Source organism: Alligator sinensis, unplaced genomic scaffold (genome assembly GCF_000455745.1).
Source record: "Alligator sinensis unplaced genomic scaffold, ASM45574v1 scaffold124_1, whole genome shotgun sequence".
Classification (NCBI taxonomy): Eukaryota; Metazoa; Chordata; order Crocodylia; family Alligatoridae; genus Alligator; species Alligator sinensis.
Window position 1 is genome coordinate 2191138 of NW_005842020.1, and position 19790 is coordinate 2210927.

Below are 19790 nucleotides of genomic sequence, written 5' to 3' on the forward strand. Positions count from 1 at the left end.
GGAGCCATCTTCTCTATTCTCTTGCTGGTAGTCACCAGAGCTAGACCTCTGACACTTCCCAGGTGGAAAGATGATTCTCTACACCATGGAGCATGGCTGAATTTTCCCTGGTCTCTCCCACCCCAGCCCCAGATCCTTCAAAAGGGCAGACCTCCCTGTTACAATCCTGTCTATTCATTGTATGTTCACTATTCATCATATGTTCATCAGATTCCAGGTTTGAGAACTAGTATATCAAAAGTCAATTTCCTATAAATGCAAGACACAGAAAATCATTATTAGTTCCAGTCATTTTAGTAGTAGATAAAGTCAAGGTAGATAAACTCCTTTTTGAACATCTTTAGTGGCAGAACATTTACCTAGGGCATTCAGCCACTCTGGTGCAGATGTGTGACTGATTTGTTTAATGGGTCCTTTGTCAAGCATCTGCTCTAAGCTTCTTTTCCTTACGATTGTAAAACCCCAATAAAAATGTCTGCAGTACTTTCCTAAATTTTATAACTACATATTGCAAGGCTCTGCTAAAAACAGTAAAAATGTCTCTCTATGGAAGTGTGCTAATTATTATGGGCAATATTAGGAAAGGGATTACCACCAGACTCTTAAACTGAGCTCTTGATTGACAGTGGAATAAGTTCTGAATTGTTCTGAATTCTAAAAGCATAATTAGAAAAAGCTCACTCTTGGAACTATTAGTGTTATTAGTGTAAGTTTAAACTTGCCAAATATAGATCAAAAGTGAAATAATAATACTTTTGAAGGTCTGTTATCATTTGTGCAGGTTGGAAACTTATTTGGGAATTCTGAGGACATTTTAAAAAATCATCTAATTTGGATTTAAAAAATCAGAGTGCTGATGAAATCAAGCTTCAAAAAGCAGCAGTGTCATGCACAGTATTTAATGCCTTGTGAACCTCTCTGAAAATGTCAGCAAACAAGCCATTATAGTTTGAATCAATAAAGTTATCAGGACCAAATTAATACATCCCCAAACAGAGTATTTCCTTGGTGGCCTAAGGGTAGATAACATTCCTATATATGACTTCTTGCTCCATTAAATCTTAAATTCTGCAACCATGGGTTAAACAGATTATAGTGTTATGTTTACTTCCTGATAAATTATAACTTGATAGGGTGCCCATAACCCTATCAAATTTGACCCAGAAGAGAAATATTATATTGACTTTAAAATGGACTCATTTTCAAAAAATGAGCAGACTACTTCATATATAAACTTAGCTAACAAATAATAAAATGTATTCATGGAACTTGCAAACACAGCTTTGAAACCTTACTTTCAATGGACAATGACCAAAGGAGAGTTTTTGGGCACTGAACAGTAAAAATAAGCATTAAGCATATTTGTAATGGAATAATATGATGTGGTATAGATAGGGTAGAGATACCTTTCTAACTTTAAACAAGCTATATCAGATACAAAAATAAGTCTCACCAGTAGTACAGAGCTCCATGCAAGTTAATTTATTGTACTTCTTGCCAAAAATTAACCACCCTAAGCTCCGTGTTGCTACATACATCTAAATTGTACAGGTGCACCAATATATCAGTTGCCTATTGAAATGGCACTGTGAGAGTTAAGCTACGTCCACAAAATAAATCACCATCTCTTGTTTTAATATGAACTAGTTAATTTCCTTTATTTCTCACCCGCCATGACTTTGATGGGATAAGGTACGGAAATAAACACAGTCCTGAGAAAAGAAAAAATATCATTTCTACGGTTCAACAAAAATAACTCTTCTTCACAACTATTATGTCTCTCTTAGATGAATAACATCTTACATATATTTAGTTCCCTTTCTCTTTGAGAACCCTCAATTTCTTGGCTGCTTGCCCCGTTCTCCTCCGCATGGGTCTCAAGCAAATAGCAATCCTATGTCACCTTGTATTTACTACTGATATCAAAATTTTGGAGTTCTCTAGTCTTTGTTAGTTTTCAACCACTCTCATTCCTTTCTCTTAATTTTAAGTCTCTGGGATGTTACTCAATATCTTCAGGTATCAGACTCAACAACTCAAAGTTCTCCTTTGTTAACTCACTTCAGTTTCCCAGGTAAGTCTCTCTCCAGGACCCTTCTTACATTCCCTTTTCTCTCTCTTGTAGTCTCTCCCTGTTTCTTCTGGGTTGCTTTGTTCTCTTTTCCAGCTAAATCTGGGTTACTTCCCCTTTAAATCCTTCCAGACATCTGCTGCCTCTCTCATAGCAGACACTCTCTCCCCTCTCCCTCAGCACATGCTGCTCTTTGTTTATATTTTCATCCAGGTCTTTCTCTCCCCCATCCAGGTAGCCCCACCCATTTTCTCCTGGGACTGGTTGCTAAGGTTAAGTTTTCTGTTTTCCTTCACTCCCCCGAAGTTATGTGATGGGGCAGACTTGGTGCCCCATCACAGGTACCAATAAAAGGGAACCGTACATTATTGGCTCTCAGCTTTTTTTGGCTGTTGCAGATGACAGAGCTAGGACTAGGATCCAAGATCAAGGATAATAAAAAGTCCTTTTTCAAATCTATAGGGAGGATGAAGAAGGTGCCGGGAAATGTGGGGCCCCTGCAAGATACGCTGGGGAATCTGGTGGTTGCGCCAGAAGAGAAGGCAGACATCTTTAACAAATTCTTCACCTCCGTTTTCTTGTGCAGGGACCAGGACTCCCCCACCGTGATTCAAGATGGACTCGAGGAGAATGCCCCAAGACCTAAGGTTGAGGAGGACCGGGTTAGAGTGCTTCTGGAGGGGCTGGACATGTTCAAGTCAGCAGGTCCGGATGCTCTGCACCCCAGGGTGTTGAGGGAGCTAGCAGGGGTTATTGCAGGGCCCTTGGCACGGCTTTATGAGTGCTCGTGGTGCTCGGGCCAGGTGCCAGATGATTGGAAGATAGCCAATGTGGTCCCCATCTTTAAGAAAGGGAGGAGGGAGGACCCAGGCAACTATAGACCTGTCAGTCTTACCTCAGTCTTAGGGAAACTCTTTAAGAAGATCATCAAGGAGCATATCTGTGATGGGCTGGCATCAGGGATGATGCTCAGGGGCAACCAGCACGGTTTCATTAGGGGCAGGTCATGTCAGACTAACCTGATTGCCTTTTACGATCAGGTCACAAAAGCATTGAATGCAGGTGTCACCGTGGATGTAGTCTTTCTGGACATCAGCAAGGCCTTTGACACTGTCTCTCACCCCATCCTCATTAAAAAAAACAAGGCAACTGTGGCATTGATGCCTACATGGTCAGATGGATTGCTATTTGGCTGAAGGGTCGTACTCAGAGGGTGGTGGTGGAGGATGGGTCATATTCAACCTGGGGGGAAGTGGGCAGCGGAGTCCCCCAGGGCTCGGTCCTTGGGCCCGCGCTGTTCAATTTCTTTATCAGCGATTTGGATGATGGGGTGAAAAGCAGCCTGTTCAAATTTGCTGATGATACCAAAATCTGGGGTGAGATGGGCACGCTAGTAGGGAGGGGAAGACTGCAGGAAGACCTGGATAGGTTGCAAGGGTGGGCTGACAAAAACAGGATGCATATCATTATGGACAAGTGCAGGGTGCTGCACTTGGGCAGTAGTAACCGGCAACACACTTATAAGATGGGGAAACTCCCTTCTTGAGAGCACGGAGGCAGAAAGGGATCGTGGAGTCATCATTGACTCCAAGATGAACATGGGCCGACAATGAGAGGCCACGGTCGTCAGGGCTAACCGGACCCTATCGTGCATCCACAGGTGCATCTCAAGTAGGGCCAAGGAGGTGATCCTCCTCCTCTACGTGACACTGGTCAGGCCACAGCTGGAGTACTGTGTTCAGTTCTGGGCACCCCACTTCAAGAGGGATGTGGACAACATTGAGAGGGTCCAGAGGAGGGCCACCCACATCATCCAGGGACAGCAGGGCAGACCCTACAATGAGAGGCTACGGGACTTGAATTTGTTCAGCCTTCACAAGAGAAGGCTGAGGGGGGAACTTGTGACCATGTATACACTCACTAGGGGGGACCAGAAGAGTTTGGGGGAGACCTTGTTTCCCCTAGCGCCCCCCGGGATAACAAGAAATAACAGCCACAAGTTATTGGAGAGTAGGTTCAGATTAGACATCCATAGGAACTACTTCACAGTTAGGGCAGCTAGGATCTGGAACCAACTTCCAAGGGAAGTGGTGCTGGCTCCTACCCTGGGGGTCTTTAAGAAGAGCCTCGATGCCTACCTGGCTGGGGTCATTTGAGCCAGTTTCTCTCCTGCCCAGGCAGGGGGTCGGACTGGAAGATCTACAAGGTCCCTTCCAACCCTACTTCTATGATTCTATGATATTGTTTTCTGATTTAATTAATTATGCCTTATGGCTGGGCCCCTGGATGCCTGGGTTCCCTCCTGTAAGCTGGGGTGACTGCTGTCCCCTTACTGGTGGGCCGACTAGTCTGAAGTGAAGGAAAATAAAAAGCCCTTTTTTAGATATGTGGGGAGCCGGAGGAAAAGCAATGGCAACATTGGACTCCTGCTAAACCATATGGGACAATGGACAACTGATCCCCAGGAAAAAGCCAACCTATTAAATGGGTACCTTGCATCAGTCTTTCATCAGTCCCATGGGACGCTCCTGCCCATTACGGGACACAGAGGCCTGAGTGAGGCAAATACCCTACCCTCCATCAATGCTGACCTCATGAAGGAACACGTTGAGAGGCTCAACACCATCAAGTCAGCTGGCCCTGACAATCTACACCCCAGGGTACTCGAGGATACATCATAGCCCAGCCCTTGGCATGGATCTTCAAGAAATCCTGGTGCTCTGGTGAAGTGCCCGAAGATTGGAAGAAGGCCAATGTGGTGCCTATCTTCAAGAAAGAGAGGAAAGTGGATCTGGCAAACTACAGGCCCATCAGCCTGACCTCTTTCCTGGGGAAGGTTTTAGAAAAGATTATTAAAGAGGCCATTCTTAACTGACTGGCCAACAGCAACATCCTGAGGGATAGGAAGCATGGGTTTATTGCAGTTAGGTCTTGCTTAAACAATCTCATTTCCTTCTATGACCAGGTGACCTATCACCTGGACAAGGGAGAGGAGATTGATGTCATATAACTTGACTTCAAAAAAGCCGTCCCATGATCACCTCTTGGCAAAACTGGCCAACTGTGGCCTCAGGTCCACCACAATCCACTGGCTGGGGAATTGGCTCCGTGGTCAGACCCAGAGGGTAGTGGCTGATGGAAGTCAATCATCATGGTGCCCTGTGACCATTCGGTCCTGCCAAGACTCTGTCCTTGGACCTGTATTGTTCAATGTCTTCATTAATGATGCGGACATTGGAGTCAGAAGCGGACTGGCCAAGTTCACCAATGATACCAAACTCTAGGGGTAAAGCATCCACATCTGAGGACAGGAGGGAGATACAGGCTGACCTTGACAGGCTCAGGAAATGGGTGGATGAGAACCTGATGGTGTTTAACACCAGAAAATGCAAGCTTCTCCACCTTGGGAGGAAAAACCTGCAGCATCGTTACAGGCTCACCAGTGCTATGCTCGTTAGCACTACAGGTGAAAGGGACTTGGGGGTCATCATTGATCACAAGATAAATGTGAGCCTTCAATGTGATGCTACCGCTAGTAAAGCAAGCAAAACACTGGCTTGCATCCATAGATGCTTCTCAAGCAAATCCCGGGACATCATTCTCCCATTGTACTTGGCCTTGGTGAGGCTGCAGCTGGAGTACTGCATCCAGTTTTGGACTCCACAATTCAAAAAGGATGTGAAGAATCTTGAGAGAGTCCAGAGAAGAGTCATGCACATGATCAGAGGTCAGGGAAACAGACTTTAAGATGACAGGCTGAGAGCTATGGAACTCTTTAGCCTAGAAAAGCACAGGCTCAGGGTCAATCTGATGGCGACCTATAAGTTTATCAGGGGTGTTCACCAGGATCTGGGGAATGATTGTTCACCAGAGTGCCCCAAGGGCTGACAAGGTTGAATGGTTATAAACTCCACAGGTGCATCACAAGTAGGGCCAAGGAGGTGATCATCCCCCTCTACGCGACACTGGTCAGGCCACAGCAGGAAGGAGGGCCACCCGCATGATCTGGGAACAGCAGGGCAGACCCTACAATGAGAGGCTACAGGACCTAAACCTGTTCAGCCTTCACAAGAGAAGGCTGAGGGGGGACCTTGTGACCGTCTATAAACTCACTAGGGGGGACCAGAAGGGGTTGGGGGAGACCTTGTTTCCCCTAGCGCCCCCCGGGATAACAAGAAATAACAGCCACAAGTTGTTGGAGAGTAGGTTCAGATTAGACATCCGTAGGAACTACTTCACAGTAAGGGTGGCTAGGATCTGGAATCAAATTCCAAGGGAAGTGGTGCTGGCTCCTACTCTGGGGGTCTTTAAGAAGCAGCTCGATGCCTATCTGGCTGGGGTCACTTGAGACCAGTTTTCCTCCTGCCCAGGCAGGGGGTCAGACTTGAAGATCTACAAGGTCCCTTCTGACCCTACTTCTATGATTCTATGATCCTGCAACTCCATTTCAGGCTGGACATAAAGAAGAATTTCTTCGCTGTCCGAGCCCCCAAGATCTGGAATAGCCTGCCCCTGGAGGTGATTCAAGCACCTACACTGAATGCCTTCATGAGAAATTTGGAATCTTATCTTGCTGGGATCCTATGACCCCAGCTGACTTCCTGCCTCTCAGGCAGGGGGCTAGACTCGATGATCTTCCGAGGTCCCTTCCAGCCCTAATGTCTCTGAAATCTGCCATGATGTCCTGGGTGCTGGCACAGCATGGACTGTGGGCTGGGACCAGGATGGGTGGTGTAAAAAGTGCTGAGTGCCACAGATGTGACTGGGGCAGGGAGGGCTGGGTGGAGCTGAGCTGCCAGGTCTGGCCCAGCCCAGCCCAGCCCAGCCCATTGTGACTCAACAAAATAAACCTAGTAAACAAAAAAACCAACCAAACAAAAAACCCTTATTGTCCTGGATCCTGTGATGAGTCTTCTATAATTTCAGCCTTCCTGTCCCAAGTTTGTCCTCCACTTAGCTCAGAAGTCTCCCACCTCTGGTTCATCTCTTTCATCTCTCCTGGTTCTGCCTGCTGGGACTTTTGATTCTATTTGATGATGTCGCAGGTCACCTTGGTGCTGTCCTCCTAGAGAGGGAAAACTGCCAGGGAGAGAGCCCTGGCAGGACATAATGAGCACAGCTGTGGTTTGCCCGGGGCAACCAGGAAGTCAGCTGACCGGAGGGGGCAGGGCCTGGCCTTTATAAAGCCCAGGGCTGAGGCCAGGCTGGCAGTTCCCTGCCAGTGGCCAGACGGAGAGGAGCTCCTGAAGCTGAGATGCGAGAACTGCTTGAGCAGAGTAAAGGATGGTGGCTCTGGGAGATTGGAGCAATGTTGTTATAGCCAGGTGGCCTTAAGTTAAGTTGTAGCCAGGAGGCTTGCATTTTGTTTTTTTGTTTATTACACCGGTGGCTAAGGTGAGGCTATAAGGGGTTGGAGAAGGCCTCATAGGGACCCCCAGAGGAGTGGGGGCCCCAGTGCCTGAGGAGGGCGCAGCGCACTCATTGGGGACTCACAACGAAGGGTGAGGACCCCAGCGCCAGAGCAGGTGCAGCATACTCAGGGGGAACCCCCGGCGGTGTAGGAACCCCGGCGCCAGGGAGGGCGCAGCTAAAGGGGGCTTAGACCCCAGCCCCAGAGAGGGGGCACTATTATTAGGAAGCCCAGCGTGGGCACAGCGAGCCCCAGAGAGGGGGCACTATTATTAGGAAGCCCAGCGTGGGCACAGCGAGCCCCAGAGAGGGGGCACTATTATTAGGAAGCCCAGCGTGGGCACAGCGAGCCCCAGAGAGGGGGCACTATTATTAGGAAGCCCAGCGTGGGCACAGCGAGCCCCAGAGAGGGGGCACTATTATTAGGAAGCCCAGCGTGGGCACAGCGAGCCCCAGAGAGGGGGCACTATTATTAGGAAGCCCAGCGTGGGCACAGCGAGCCCCAGAGAGGGGGCACTATTATTAGGAAGCCCAGCGTGGGCACAGCGAGCCCCAGAGAGGGGGCAGTATTATTAGGAAGCCCCAGGGTGGGCGCGGCGAGCCCTGAGGAAGGCCTAGTGCTGCAGTAAACCCCGGAGAAGGGTGGTGTACTGCAGTGAACCCTGAGAGAGAGGGGGTAGTGGTGTGGTGAGCCCTGGAGAGCGGGGGTAGCAGTGCGGTTGGGCCTGAGAGACAGGTGGCTTGTCGAGAAGTCCCAGAGGGGGCGCAGAAGTCCCCAGGAAAGGGGGCAACATTACAGGGAAGGCCCCAGAAAGGGGCAACATCACAGAGAAGGCCCCGAGGGGGCTCGGAGAACCCAGGAGGGGGCAGCATAACAGAGAAGGCCCGAGAGACGGGCAGGAATATAGGCAGAGAGACACACCAACGTCTATCCCATCTGCAAGGCTTGGGGCGTGGTATCAGGGGTGGTTGGAGCCACGCTTAGCCCATAAGGCTAGGGTGCCCAGAAGCACCCATCATAAAGGGAGACCCCCGGTGGGTCCAGGAAAACACAGGGACAGAGGTCCCAACTAACCGTGCCCAAGGAGACGTGAGGCAGCCTCCCAACTTTAACTTAAGATCAAAGACGTGGCGGGCGAGAATCTGAGGGTGCCCTTGGGCCGATTTGGCACGGGGAGGGGGCCTTAAGGAGATCACGGCCCCCCTGTAGGACCCTGCCGTGACAGATGACTATTAGCTTTCCCACAGCTGTAGCTCCTCATCCTGGCTATCTGCCTTCTCTTAAGGGAACAGACCACCCTGTTACATATCCCTCTTCAAGGGTGAGGTTAAAGAATCACTCTTCCACACTCAACCCCCATCTCTCCCTCGCTCCTTTATAGCAGAACTCCACATTCATATATGCAGTCCAAGATTGATGGTGTATCTCAAATACATATGGCTGGAAAGCCAGGTACCAACATGTGAATCTGGAATTGGTGCCCTGCGTTGACTTTAACCAGGTTAGAAGTGCATGATCTGTCACAAGTGTGAAAGGGGCCTCTAGAGCCTCAACTAACTCTTTTATAGGAAAACATTCCTTTTCAATGACTGAATAATTTTGGTCTCCGGGTAAGAGCTTTTGACTCATATAAAGGATGGCTTGTTCAACATACAGTCATAGAATCATGGAAAGTTAGGGTTGGAAGAGACCTCAGAAGGTGATCTAGTCCAACCCCCTGCTCAAAGCAGGACTATCCCAAACTAGATCATCCTAGCCAAGGTTTTGTCTAGCTGGGTCTTAAAAACCTCCAAAGATGTACATTCCACAACTGCTCTGATATTCTTTACTGTTCTACTATTGAGAGAGTTTTTCCTAATATCTAACTTAAACTTCCCTAGCTACAACTTAAGACCATTATGTCATGTTCTGTCATCTGCCACCACAGAGAACAGTCTAGCTCCATCCTCTTTGGAACCACCCTTCAGGTAGTTGAAGACTGTTATTAAATTCCCCCTCAGCCTTCTCTTCTCCAGACTCAATAAGTCATATTCCCCAGTCCCATCACCATTTCTTTGCCCTGTGCTGGACTGTCTCCAATTAACCATATGCTTTTTGTACTGGGGAGTCCAAAACTGGACACAGTACTCCAGATGTGACCTCACCAGTGCTGAGTAGAGGGGAAAAATAACTTCCCTTGATTTACTCGCCACTCTCCTACTAATGCATCCCAGAACGTCATTAACCTTCTTCACAACAAGGGAACACTGTTGGCAGCCCCCAGCCTGTACTGGTGCATAGGATTGTTTCAGCTAAGTGCAGGACTTTGCACTTGTCTTTATTGAACCTCATGAGATTCCTTTTGGTTTAACCTTCCAATTTGTCTAGGTCTCTCTGGGAGCAGCTACATGAGATGCTGACTACACAGTGGCCCATGACTATTGCACGGTAGTGTTGTGTTGCAGAATGCATGATGTGCTGCACAGTAGTCTCAGGCTACTGTGCAGTCAGTGTCTCATGTAGATGCATGCAGAGAGAACTAGACATGGTCAGTGAATCTTAGCCCTACCCCCCCAACATATCTACTACTCCCCCTAGCTTGGTATCATGTGCAGACTTGCTGAGGGTGCACTCAATCCCATCATCCAGATAATTTATGAAGATATTAAACAAAATGGCTTCATCCTGGAAGTTCTGTGAAAAAACAGCTCCAAGGCCTCTCAGTGAGGCATCCATTTATATGTTTAATGGGTGTTTAAAATCCAGGCTGCACAAAACTGGCACAGTATCTAGTATCCTTTTAATTTCTCCAGATGCCTCTGCATACACTGAGGTCCACTATACCACTCTGGTTGCCATGTTGTGTAGTTGTATGTCAGAGGTGGAGTTATAGCAGAGAAGTGTGGACTGAATCGCCAGTAGTAATTAGCCAGTCCAAAAACAGATTTCAAATGTTTTCTTGTCTTGTGCATTGGGGCTTTTATTAAGGTCCTCACCTTGTCAATAAGGGGGTTAATCTCTGCACTGCGCAAATTATTTTATTTAGCCTAAATGTGTGTTCCTGGGCATGCTTTATAAAAGCGTGCCAGGGACGATTGGCTGAGCGGACGCCCAGCACCAGGATAAAAGGCCCAACAGGAAAGAGGCCTGGGGAAGTGGAAGCAGTGTCCCCTACCATCTCAGAAGAGTCAGAATGTTCAGACACTCCCAATGTGGGAACATGGTGGCTTCCGTGGAAGGGGAGCAGGAAGGAAACACCGGGCCAACGAAGACCCAAGGGGTCGCTTGCAGGGCTGTCATGGACAGAGGATGGTGGCAGTGACTGGTACATCAGCAGGAGTGACAGGGACAGAACTCTGATGGGGACAGCCAACAGCAGGTACCAGACCTGGGGAGGAAATGACACGGCTAGGGGGGTTGAAGCCCAGGTGGAGTCAGACTCTGCATAAGCCAGGAGCAAAGGGGGCTGCGGGAGATGCTCGGTACAAATATCACCAGTGACCATCTACTTCAGCCCCTATGGTGCCAGGGAGGGTCTGTCCATCAATCCCAACAGACAACACCATGGTTGGCATTAGGTGGGGTATAGGGGAGATGGAGCCCTGAGAAGACATATCATGAGGACGACTGAAGGGAGGTACCTGGCGAGGCAGGACCAGACATCATCCTCCGATAGAAAACCATTTACCATCAAAGACGTGGCAGACAAGACCCCTGAGGGAACTGACCTGAGGTCACTCCCGATAGCCTGGCCATGCAGCCCAAAAAGGCACGGTGAAGTTCGAGAGGAGCCTAAACGCACGGCGCACGGGAGCTAGGCATGGAAGGTTACAGACAGGTTTTCCCCCAGGGCAACCATACCACTTGTGTTTTGTGGAACAGTCATCTTCTTTCCTTTTTCTGTCAGTAGACATATGAGGACATATGGGGACCTGAAGGTTTTTCTGAGTCCACCAGGGCTTTAGAAGGGTTGTGTGATATAGCTGGGTTCTCTGTCTTCTCCCTGTTAGGTGAACTTCATAATATAACTCTCCAACTCACCTCACAAACTCAGAGGGCCCCTTCCATTTGTCGAATAGATTGCTTTCCTCTGATAGGAATAAGAACAGGACACAGTCTCCAGGTTAATTATTTGGAGTTGGGCATTTCAGTTATAATGTTGTTCCTGGACCTGTTGTGTATTGCAGAGATTTTCCTGTGCAAATGTTTCTATCAGGTCCAGCTGTTCCTGCACTTGAAGAATATACTGTACAACAGGGGGTCTCAAACTTTGTGCTACTATGACCCCCAAGTGCTGGATGGCAGCAGCAGGGGAAGGGGAGCTCTCACATGGCAGCCACCACTGCCATCCACTACTTCACACTGCTGCCATGCACTGCTTCCCCATGCCACCACAGTATCCCCTGGGAAGTTTGTGGTCCCCTTTTAAGTTGCTCACGACCCCCCAGGGGGTCACAGGCCACCGTTTGAAAACCCCTGTTGTACAGCTTCTTGTGCTTGCAGGCCCTGTGTCTAGTATGCCCCTGGCTTGTTTCCTATACAGCAGTTTGAATGGGGAGAAGCCTTTTAAGGACTGAGCCACTTCTTGAATTGCAAATAGTAAATAGAGAAACAGTGTATCTCACTTTCAGGGTCCCACCACCCCCACCCCAATTTTTTTTTAACAACCCCTTTAGAGTCCAATTAAACTGTTCCACTAATCAGTATTTCTGTGGGTGGCAGACTGAGGTTTGGATGGAATGGACTCACAAGAGGGACCACACCTACTGCAACAGCTGTGACATGAATATAGTGCTTTGGTCTGTGAGTGTTTCTCATGGCAGCCCCACACAGGAGAATATCTTCAACAATTCACTTGGCGCTGTTTGGGCTGAGGTATTATGAATAGCCATTACCTCCCTCCAGACAGTGAGTCACATAGTCTACCAGCACCATGATGAAGTAGCACCCATTAGTGCCTGGCTTAAAAAGAGCTACAGTCTCTATTGCTACACATTCAAATGTGGTTCTGACTAGATGCAGAGGTACTGCGGGGTGGGGCAATATCTGGGACATGGGGCTACCAACTGATATTTTGGACAGGATTTGAAGTACCTCTTAATTTCTTCATGTGTCCCTGACCAGAATAACTGGGTGAGCTCCCTTTCCTGGGTTTTCTCTTCTCCAAGGTGGCCCACCAAGGGTACATCATGTGCTACTTTTAGGACTTGAATTCAGTGAGACTTGGGCATCAACAATTGGGGTAGCCTAGTGTTTAACCACCCTCACTAGGACATCTTCACATAGCTCAAAATGTAGATTCTGGGCATTTAAATGTGGGTTCACTATTTTGCCATTCACTCTGGGCCTTACTTCTGGCTCTGAAAAAAATCAGGTCCTTCTCCATTAGGCAGTTTCTCCAAATCAGGAGCTCTGTACATCTGTGATATTTTCCTCAGGTCCACTGAGTTTACAATGAACTCCAGCTTCGTTTCTGGACCTCTTACTCGGCCTCCTTCCTGTCATGAGGGCTTTCTTCTGGGTCCTCTGGTGTTCCTGGTACAGAAGGCCTTGGGATCCAAAGATCTCTGGATCAAAGGGGAATATGTCCCTGAGTCAGTCTTGGAAAGAATCTTGTGGTTCTTGATCTGATTTACTTTTTGCTGCTAGACACAAGAACTGGGTTAGTGGGCCCCAACCCCAACCCACTACAACTTAGGGGGGGAGGGGTAGGGGAGATGGTGACCCACCACTGCTGTCAGCTCAAGTGTGCAGGCTACAATCATCAATTGCACCCAGGTCATAGGATAGAGCCAGGTATCCCCATGGATGCAGGGTATATATACATATTCTGGAACTGAACATTGGGCAGGGTCCATCATCCTCTCATGAATAAATGTTTGGGCTAAACCTGAGCCCACAAGGCCCAGAACTTGGACATCTCCAACCAGGACTGAGGGTACACATACTGGCCATCTGGGAAGTTCTCCCAGGACCTCAGGGATTCCAGACTGGACATAAATAAAATCCATTAGAGGCAACCTTGGCTCCAGTGTTCATGCTGGCCACATGAGAAACAGACAGAGGATTACCTTGGCCTCTGATCCACTACTGCCTCCTGGTGGTGATTGTTTCCTGCCTCTGATTCCATGGCCCAAGCTTGCTGAGTTCACCCCCATCATGTTGGGGAGCAAGGCCATGTTCCAAGGCTGGGTGTCTGGTATCCCTTCTAGAGATCACATGCTATCCCTGCTTTACCCTGTTTTAGGTTTATAGTTTGGTAATCCTGCCCCTTCAACCCAGCCTGACATTCCAGGAACTGAACATTGGGCAGGGTCCATCATCCTTCTGACATTCCACTTCTGCCTCTAAAAGATTCTCATCAAGTTGTATTTCCTTCTTTAAGTCCACGGTCCAATGTCTGCAGACCCATTTCTGGGCCTCCACTGGCAGGATTTGCCTAAATTGTTCTAATGTCACAGGTTGCACAATTTTCCCAGCAGAATTAGTCTCCAGTTTCAACCACCAGTTGCACACATCCTTAAGATGTTGCACCACTGCCTAAGACTGAGAGTTGGGGTCAAAAGGCTGTGCTCAGAACTGCCATCTGTGGGCCTCTCCTATGAGTGCTACACAGACCAAGATGGCCAACTTCAGGGTGTCCTAGGTGCATGCAGCCTCAACTCCCAGAGCTCAATAGGAAGTCTCATCCTTCCTCGTTATGTAGGACTGACTACATTATTTGCAAGTACCATAATATTTTGTAGCAAAGAGTCAGACAACAATAGAGGTACACACAATCATAAGTACAGCAGTTTCACAACTGACAGTATCCACTTTGCCTTCAATAGACTAAGAACTCATAATTCCTTTTCATTCCTCCTATTTATTCAGAAGTGACTCCTGCACTGAAATCTATGCTGTACCACAGTCCCTCTGTGTTATCACTTCTAAGGGACATCCCATAGAGCATACTTTCTATGCAGGAAACTCCAATATTTCAAAGCAGTTTTGTTTCTGAATCAGAATACAAAGCAGAAACTCCAAATATTTCCATAAAAAATAAATTCTACATATCCAAAAAAAATGGTTTGTTTGATTTTTTTTACCCCCAAATTAAATGAAGACTTTGGCATCTGTGACTCCTAACAGTGCACCATGAAGTCAGCACCAGCTTCAGGCGTTCTTCACAGTCTAGAGTCAGGGTGGGCAATTATTTTGGCTGGAGAGTAGGCCTGTGTGAAGCAGCTAGTCTTTGCTTCAGATTCAGATTCAGCCAATTTGGGGGACAGTGCATAGATTTGGTGATTTGAATCACTGTCCCAAATCAATCTGGCTAAATCTGAGTAAGAGATTCAGCTGCTGCCAAATCAGCTGAATTTCTGAATCACACAGGCTCCATCCCCCGCCCACTCTCCCAGTCCCAGCAATGGCTGCTTTGCCCACCCTAGCTCCCAGCACTTTGAAAAAACAAAAAACAAAACGTTCACTGGCTGCTGGATGGGGGGGGGGGGGGCATCCCCCCTACTCCCACTGTGTGGGGGGCTCTACATGTGCCCCCAACTCCTGCCCACTCCCCAGCCCACCCCATGGCTGCCCCACCCACCAAGCTCCAGCTCCAGCCCTTTAAGAAAAAAAACAAACCCAAAACCCAGACTCATCAGTTCTTGCTTGGTGAGGGGTAATTCCCGCTGCCCCCACTGCCTCGTGCCACATGGGGGGCTCTTCTATGAGCCCCCTGAATTCCCAAGGCTGCTGCAGGAGCTGGTGAGCCTGGGGTTTTATGTTTTTTTTTTCCCTTTATAGTGCCAGAGCTGGCATGGGTGGGGCAGGCATGGCAGGGGGTGGGACAATGGGGGGAGGAGCCCCCCCCCATGCAGCGTTGGTCAGTGGGGGGCAGTGGGGATAACCGAGAGTGAGTGGGCTGAAGTCAGGGGGGCTGGGGGAGCAGGGAGGGGGTGGGGCCTGTCAGGGGTCATCCCATGGTCCCCCTCCCCTCCAGCCTCCTATGTACTAGCTCCAGGTCTGGCTTCAGCTCCCTGCTGCAGTGGGAGGGGACTGGCAAAATCATTGAAGCTCTCCAAATCTGTTCTGAATCGATTTGGAGAGCTTTGAATCAATTTGGACCTTTTTCTTGGTCCCCTGATTCAATTCAGATTTGGAGATTCAGTCACCAAATAGGGCTGAATCTCCTCTGAATGGAATCAGCATCCAAAGCTTCACACAGCCCTACTAGAGAGCCACTTAATGAGTTTTGGTGAGTTGTCAAGGGCAGCAAAGATATCCCTTCCCTTTACAGGTGCCCTGCTCCCTGGTCACCATCTTGGGAACAGAAGTCCTGTCCCAGCCCCTGACCTTTACCATTGAAAGTCTCTCCCTTTGCCTCTAGAAGTACTCCTTTTGGTAATAGGGTTTGCCATCTTGGAACCAATTAAAAACAAGTTATATATTAAAAATCAAATATCTACAATAACTATGTTTAATTTTACTTCAAATATATTTTGTTTTAATTTGTGTGTGTTTGCATCATGTATATAGAGTTGATTGTATAATTGCTCAAAATGAAGTCTTACTCCTGTATATCATGGGAGGATGTGGAGGGGTATGGGTGGGTGGGTAGGTCTGATGTTTGTGGGCGAATGTGTGTACATGTGGGGGTGTATGTGGGGTGTGGGGGATGGTGTAGGTATGTGTGTGGATGCATGTGTGGGGTTTGTGGGGGTGTGGATAGGTGGGTATGGGGTCTGGGGGTATGTGTGGGAGGTGTGTATGTGGGACCTGGGGAAGGGTGTGGGGGGGTGTATGTGGGGTGTGGGTTTGTATAGTTTTGGGGGGTGGGGAGTGAATGGGTTTGGGGGTAGTGGCAGCTGTGTTTGTGGGGATGTGTTGGTGGTGTGCAGGTGAGTTTGGGGGTTGTGGGAGGGCTGTGGGTATGTGAGGCATTTGTGGAGTATGTTGGTGGGCTGTGGGTGTGGGATGTGTGTGGGGAGAGTGGATGCATGTTTATGGGGCTGGGGTGGGGCCCTCTCCTACAGACATGCCCCCCCCCCATTGCACACAGCCCCTGCCACCAGTGGCAGAAGCAGGCAGAGCCCCCTGGCAGAGTGCGGTCCCAGTGAGCCCCAAGACTACAGATGGCTGGATGGCTGGCTCCATCATGTGGGGCTCACGTACTCAAGCCCCATGCTGCACGGGGGAGCCTTGTACGATGAAGCCAGTGGTGCAGATCATGTAGCTCAGCCAGGGTGGAAGGGAGAGAGGCAGAGGTGGTCCAGCTCCATAGCACAGAGTTCCCTTCTGCTCCTCAAGATCTGCATTTAGCAATGAGTGGGGCCTATCTGCTGGCTCCATCTTGTGGGACTCTCTCCAGAGGCATGCAGCTTGGGTGGAGAACCCGGGAATTGCATGGGAGCCCTGCATGATGGAGCCAGGTGGACTATGCACCCCCACTGACATGGGCTTTACACTTCTCCCAGTGAACCCTGGGTCCCTGCCAGCCCTGGCCCCAGGGTACTGGCACAGGCCCTGCACTCCTATCCAGCTGCCACTTTTCTCCTGCCTCCCACTGTCACCCCTCCCCCCAACCTGCCCAGACACTGCCCCCCCCACTCCTACCCTCTATTGCTTTCACCACTGACACCAATTCCTCCACCCCCACCTGCTGCCACTGCCACTCTTCCCCTGCTGCTTCCCTATCTTCTAACCCTCCCACTGACCCCCTCTATCCTCCCCTTCCTCCACCCACCCTCCCATCCACTACCATTGCCACTTTCCCCACCACAGCCTGCTACCACTACCACTGCTACCACTTTCTCCACCCACCACTATCAACCTTCCCCTGCTTGCCATTTCCCTACCTGTGGGGCTGAGGTCAGGGTCATCCTATGGGCAAAGATGCGAGCACAGCTTGCACTGCCCCCATAGGAATATGTGGGGCTTGGCCCTATGTGGTGACAGCAGGGCCAGCTGGGGACTGGGATGGATACAGTGAATTGGTAGGCACCTGCTGGTGGGCCAGATGAAATCTTCTGGAAGGCCAGGTCTGACCCATGGTTTGTATTTTGCCTGCCCCTGGTCTAGAGCATCTGTAGTGGCTCCACAGTGTCAGGCCATTTGTGATAGAGGTGTTAGGTCTCTTATGGCTCCCAGCTGCACAGCAAAGAGTCAACAACTTACACCAGTGGTTCTCATCTTTTTTAGGCTAAAGGCACCCTTTGGAAAATGGTGGCTCTTAGTTTTCATACATTTTTTTCACTATTGGAAAAATACCAGTTACTTGCGTACCACATACACCTTTTCCCCAAAAATCAGTCCTCCAAGATCAGTGTGTGTGTCTTAACCAGTGAAGTTGATTTTCTTCACCAGAATAGAAACACAAAGACACCATGCTTCAGAATGGCTTCCATCTTCTCTATCCCTGCCAGGAAGCAGGAGGGGTGCAATACAGTGTTAAGCCTTTCACAGCTGCTCTCAAATTGGAAGCAGTCTTTGGTGACTCTATGCCATGACTCCCAAAACATTTTTTTTTCCACATTCTGTCTTCTGAAAACAAGGTACACACTTTACTTGAGGGCATGTTGTAAGTTGGAAAATGGGGGAACAGAGAAATTCTTGTATTGCAAAGAACTCAGTAAAGCCTCAACGATTCAGAATGTTTTTGATCCAATAGGTTCCTACTTGAAATTTCTGGATTTATCTTTGGAATCATGTCAGGTGTTTGTACCCCTAGAAGTGCTAATATTGCATGCCACCCCATGATATCTTTAAAAGGATCTCACAGTATCCTAGGATGCCAGGGTACCTTGGTTGAAAAGCATTAATGTAGATCCTAAGAACTTCTGCTACCACCAGCAACACCTGCCTATAAGACCTGAAGTCCTAGGCCTTAGTTCAGTATGCACAGCTTAATGGTCCCAGAGTTGCTGACTCAGACATAACACCCAAATTCTATTATAGGAGGGAACTTTTCCAGCTGCAATCTGAGTGTCCCAGTGCAGTGAGTACCACATACTGCACTTGTCTTAGGAAGGTCAGTGTGATCTTCTTGAACATGCTTAGTGAGGACATAGGGATGGCTGGCAGCCATGTTGGGTGTACCATACAGCAGAGGAAACGTGACACTAGAAACAGTTTCTATAAGTAGGGAATCTACTTAACTTGCAGAGATACAAAGCAATTTCAATGGCTTGGTTACGAAGAGCCAATTTTTACAGTATGGGCACGTACTGTATAATTATTTAATAGCAAATTCTATGGAAAGTAAATGTTATAACAACATATTATTATAAATATCAAATTAAATTTAAATCTAAATTTAAATATACTAAAATACAAATGTGTATACAATATCAATCATAACTTCTATAATAATTTATTATTATATGTAGGGTTCTATAAAATGTTTAGAAATACTAATGAATTCTAACCTTGATAGAAACATTTTCACTTCACTGACTGGTACCTTCACTTAATCTCTGTCACAAGCCAACAGTAACTCTCAGTCATATGATCTATGGCTGCAGTGATCATTGCATTGTCTTTGTATTGCAGTAAACATTGGAACATTCTAAAACAGTGTATTCTATGAATAATATGCTGGGGGGAGGGGAGTGGGTTTGAGTCAATTTTGTGGGAAATCATAGCCAATTCAATATCTCCTGGTTATTGCACACTGTGGCAATGCACTCGCAGTGCGTGCCACTTTAAGGGCTGAGTCAGGCAGCCAACGCATACCTGATTGCAGTGGTCACTTTAAAACACAGGCCAGCTATATAAACACAGCAGTTTGCTGCTGGCAGCCAGGCAGAAGCATTGCTTGGTTGAACTGCTATATGAAACATCTGGTGATTACCAGCAAGGGGCTCTAGGTCCTGGGCATGATCTAAAACTGCACCCTGCTGGGACAGGGAAGCCTGCTGGGACTGCTGGTGGCATGGCAGCCCCACTGAAATACCAGGACTGTTGTGAGAGGTGGGTCAGGGCGCCTCAATAACCCTGTGGGTATAAGGGGGCCAGGCATGGCTACGGCCACCTGAGCCCCCACAAGGGAATGAGACCCCAGAGACCCCAGGGAGGGGATAGATGTGTAGCCCCAGAGAGGAGGTGGTAGTGAGGCCTCTGATGAGGGTTGAGTAGGGCTGAGGGTCAGCCTGAAGGGCAGCCCAAGGGGGTGTGCTGAGTAGAGCTGGGCAGTACATGGTCCAAACCCCTGAGGAGGCTGGCCATTAACCAGGTGAGGATCGTGGGAGAGGCCCAACAGGCTGCATGTTGCCACCCAAGGCATGATCTGGATAAAGGCCCAAGGCCTACAGGAGCCACTCCAAGAGGGAGCAAGGCAGAACAAGTTGGCGA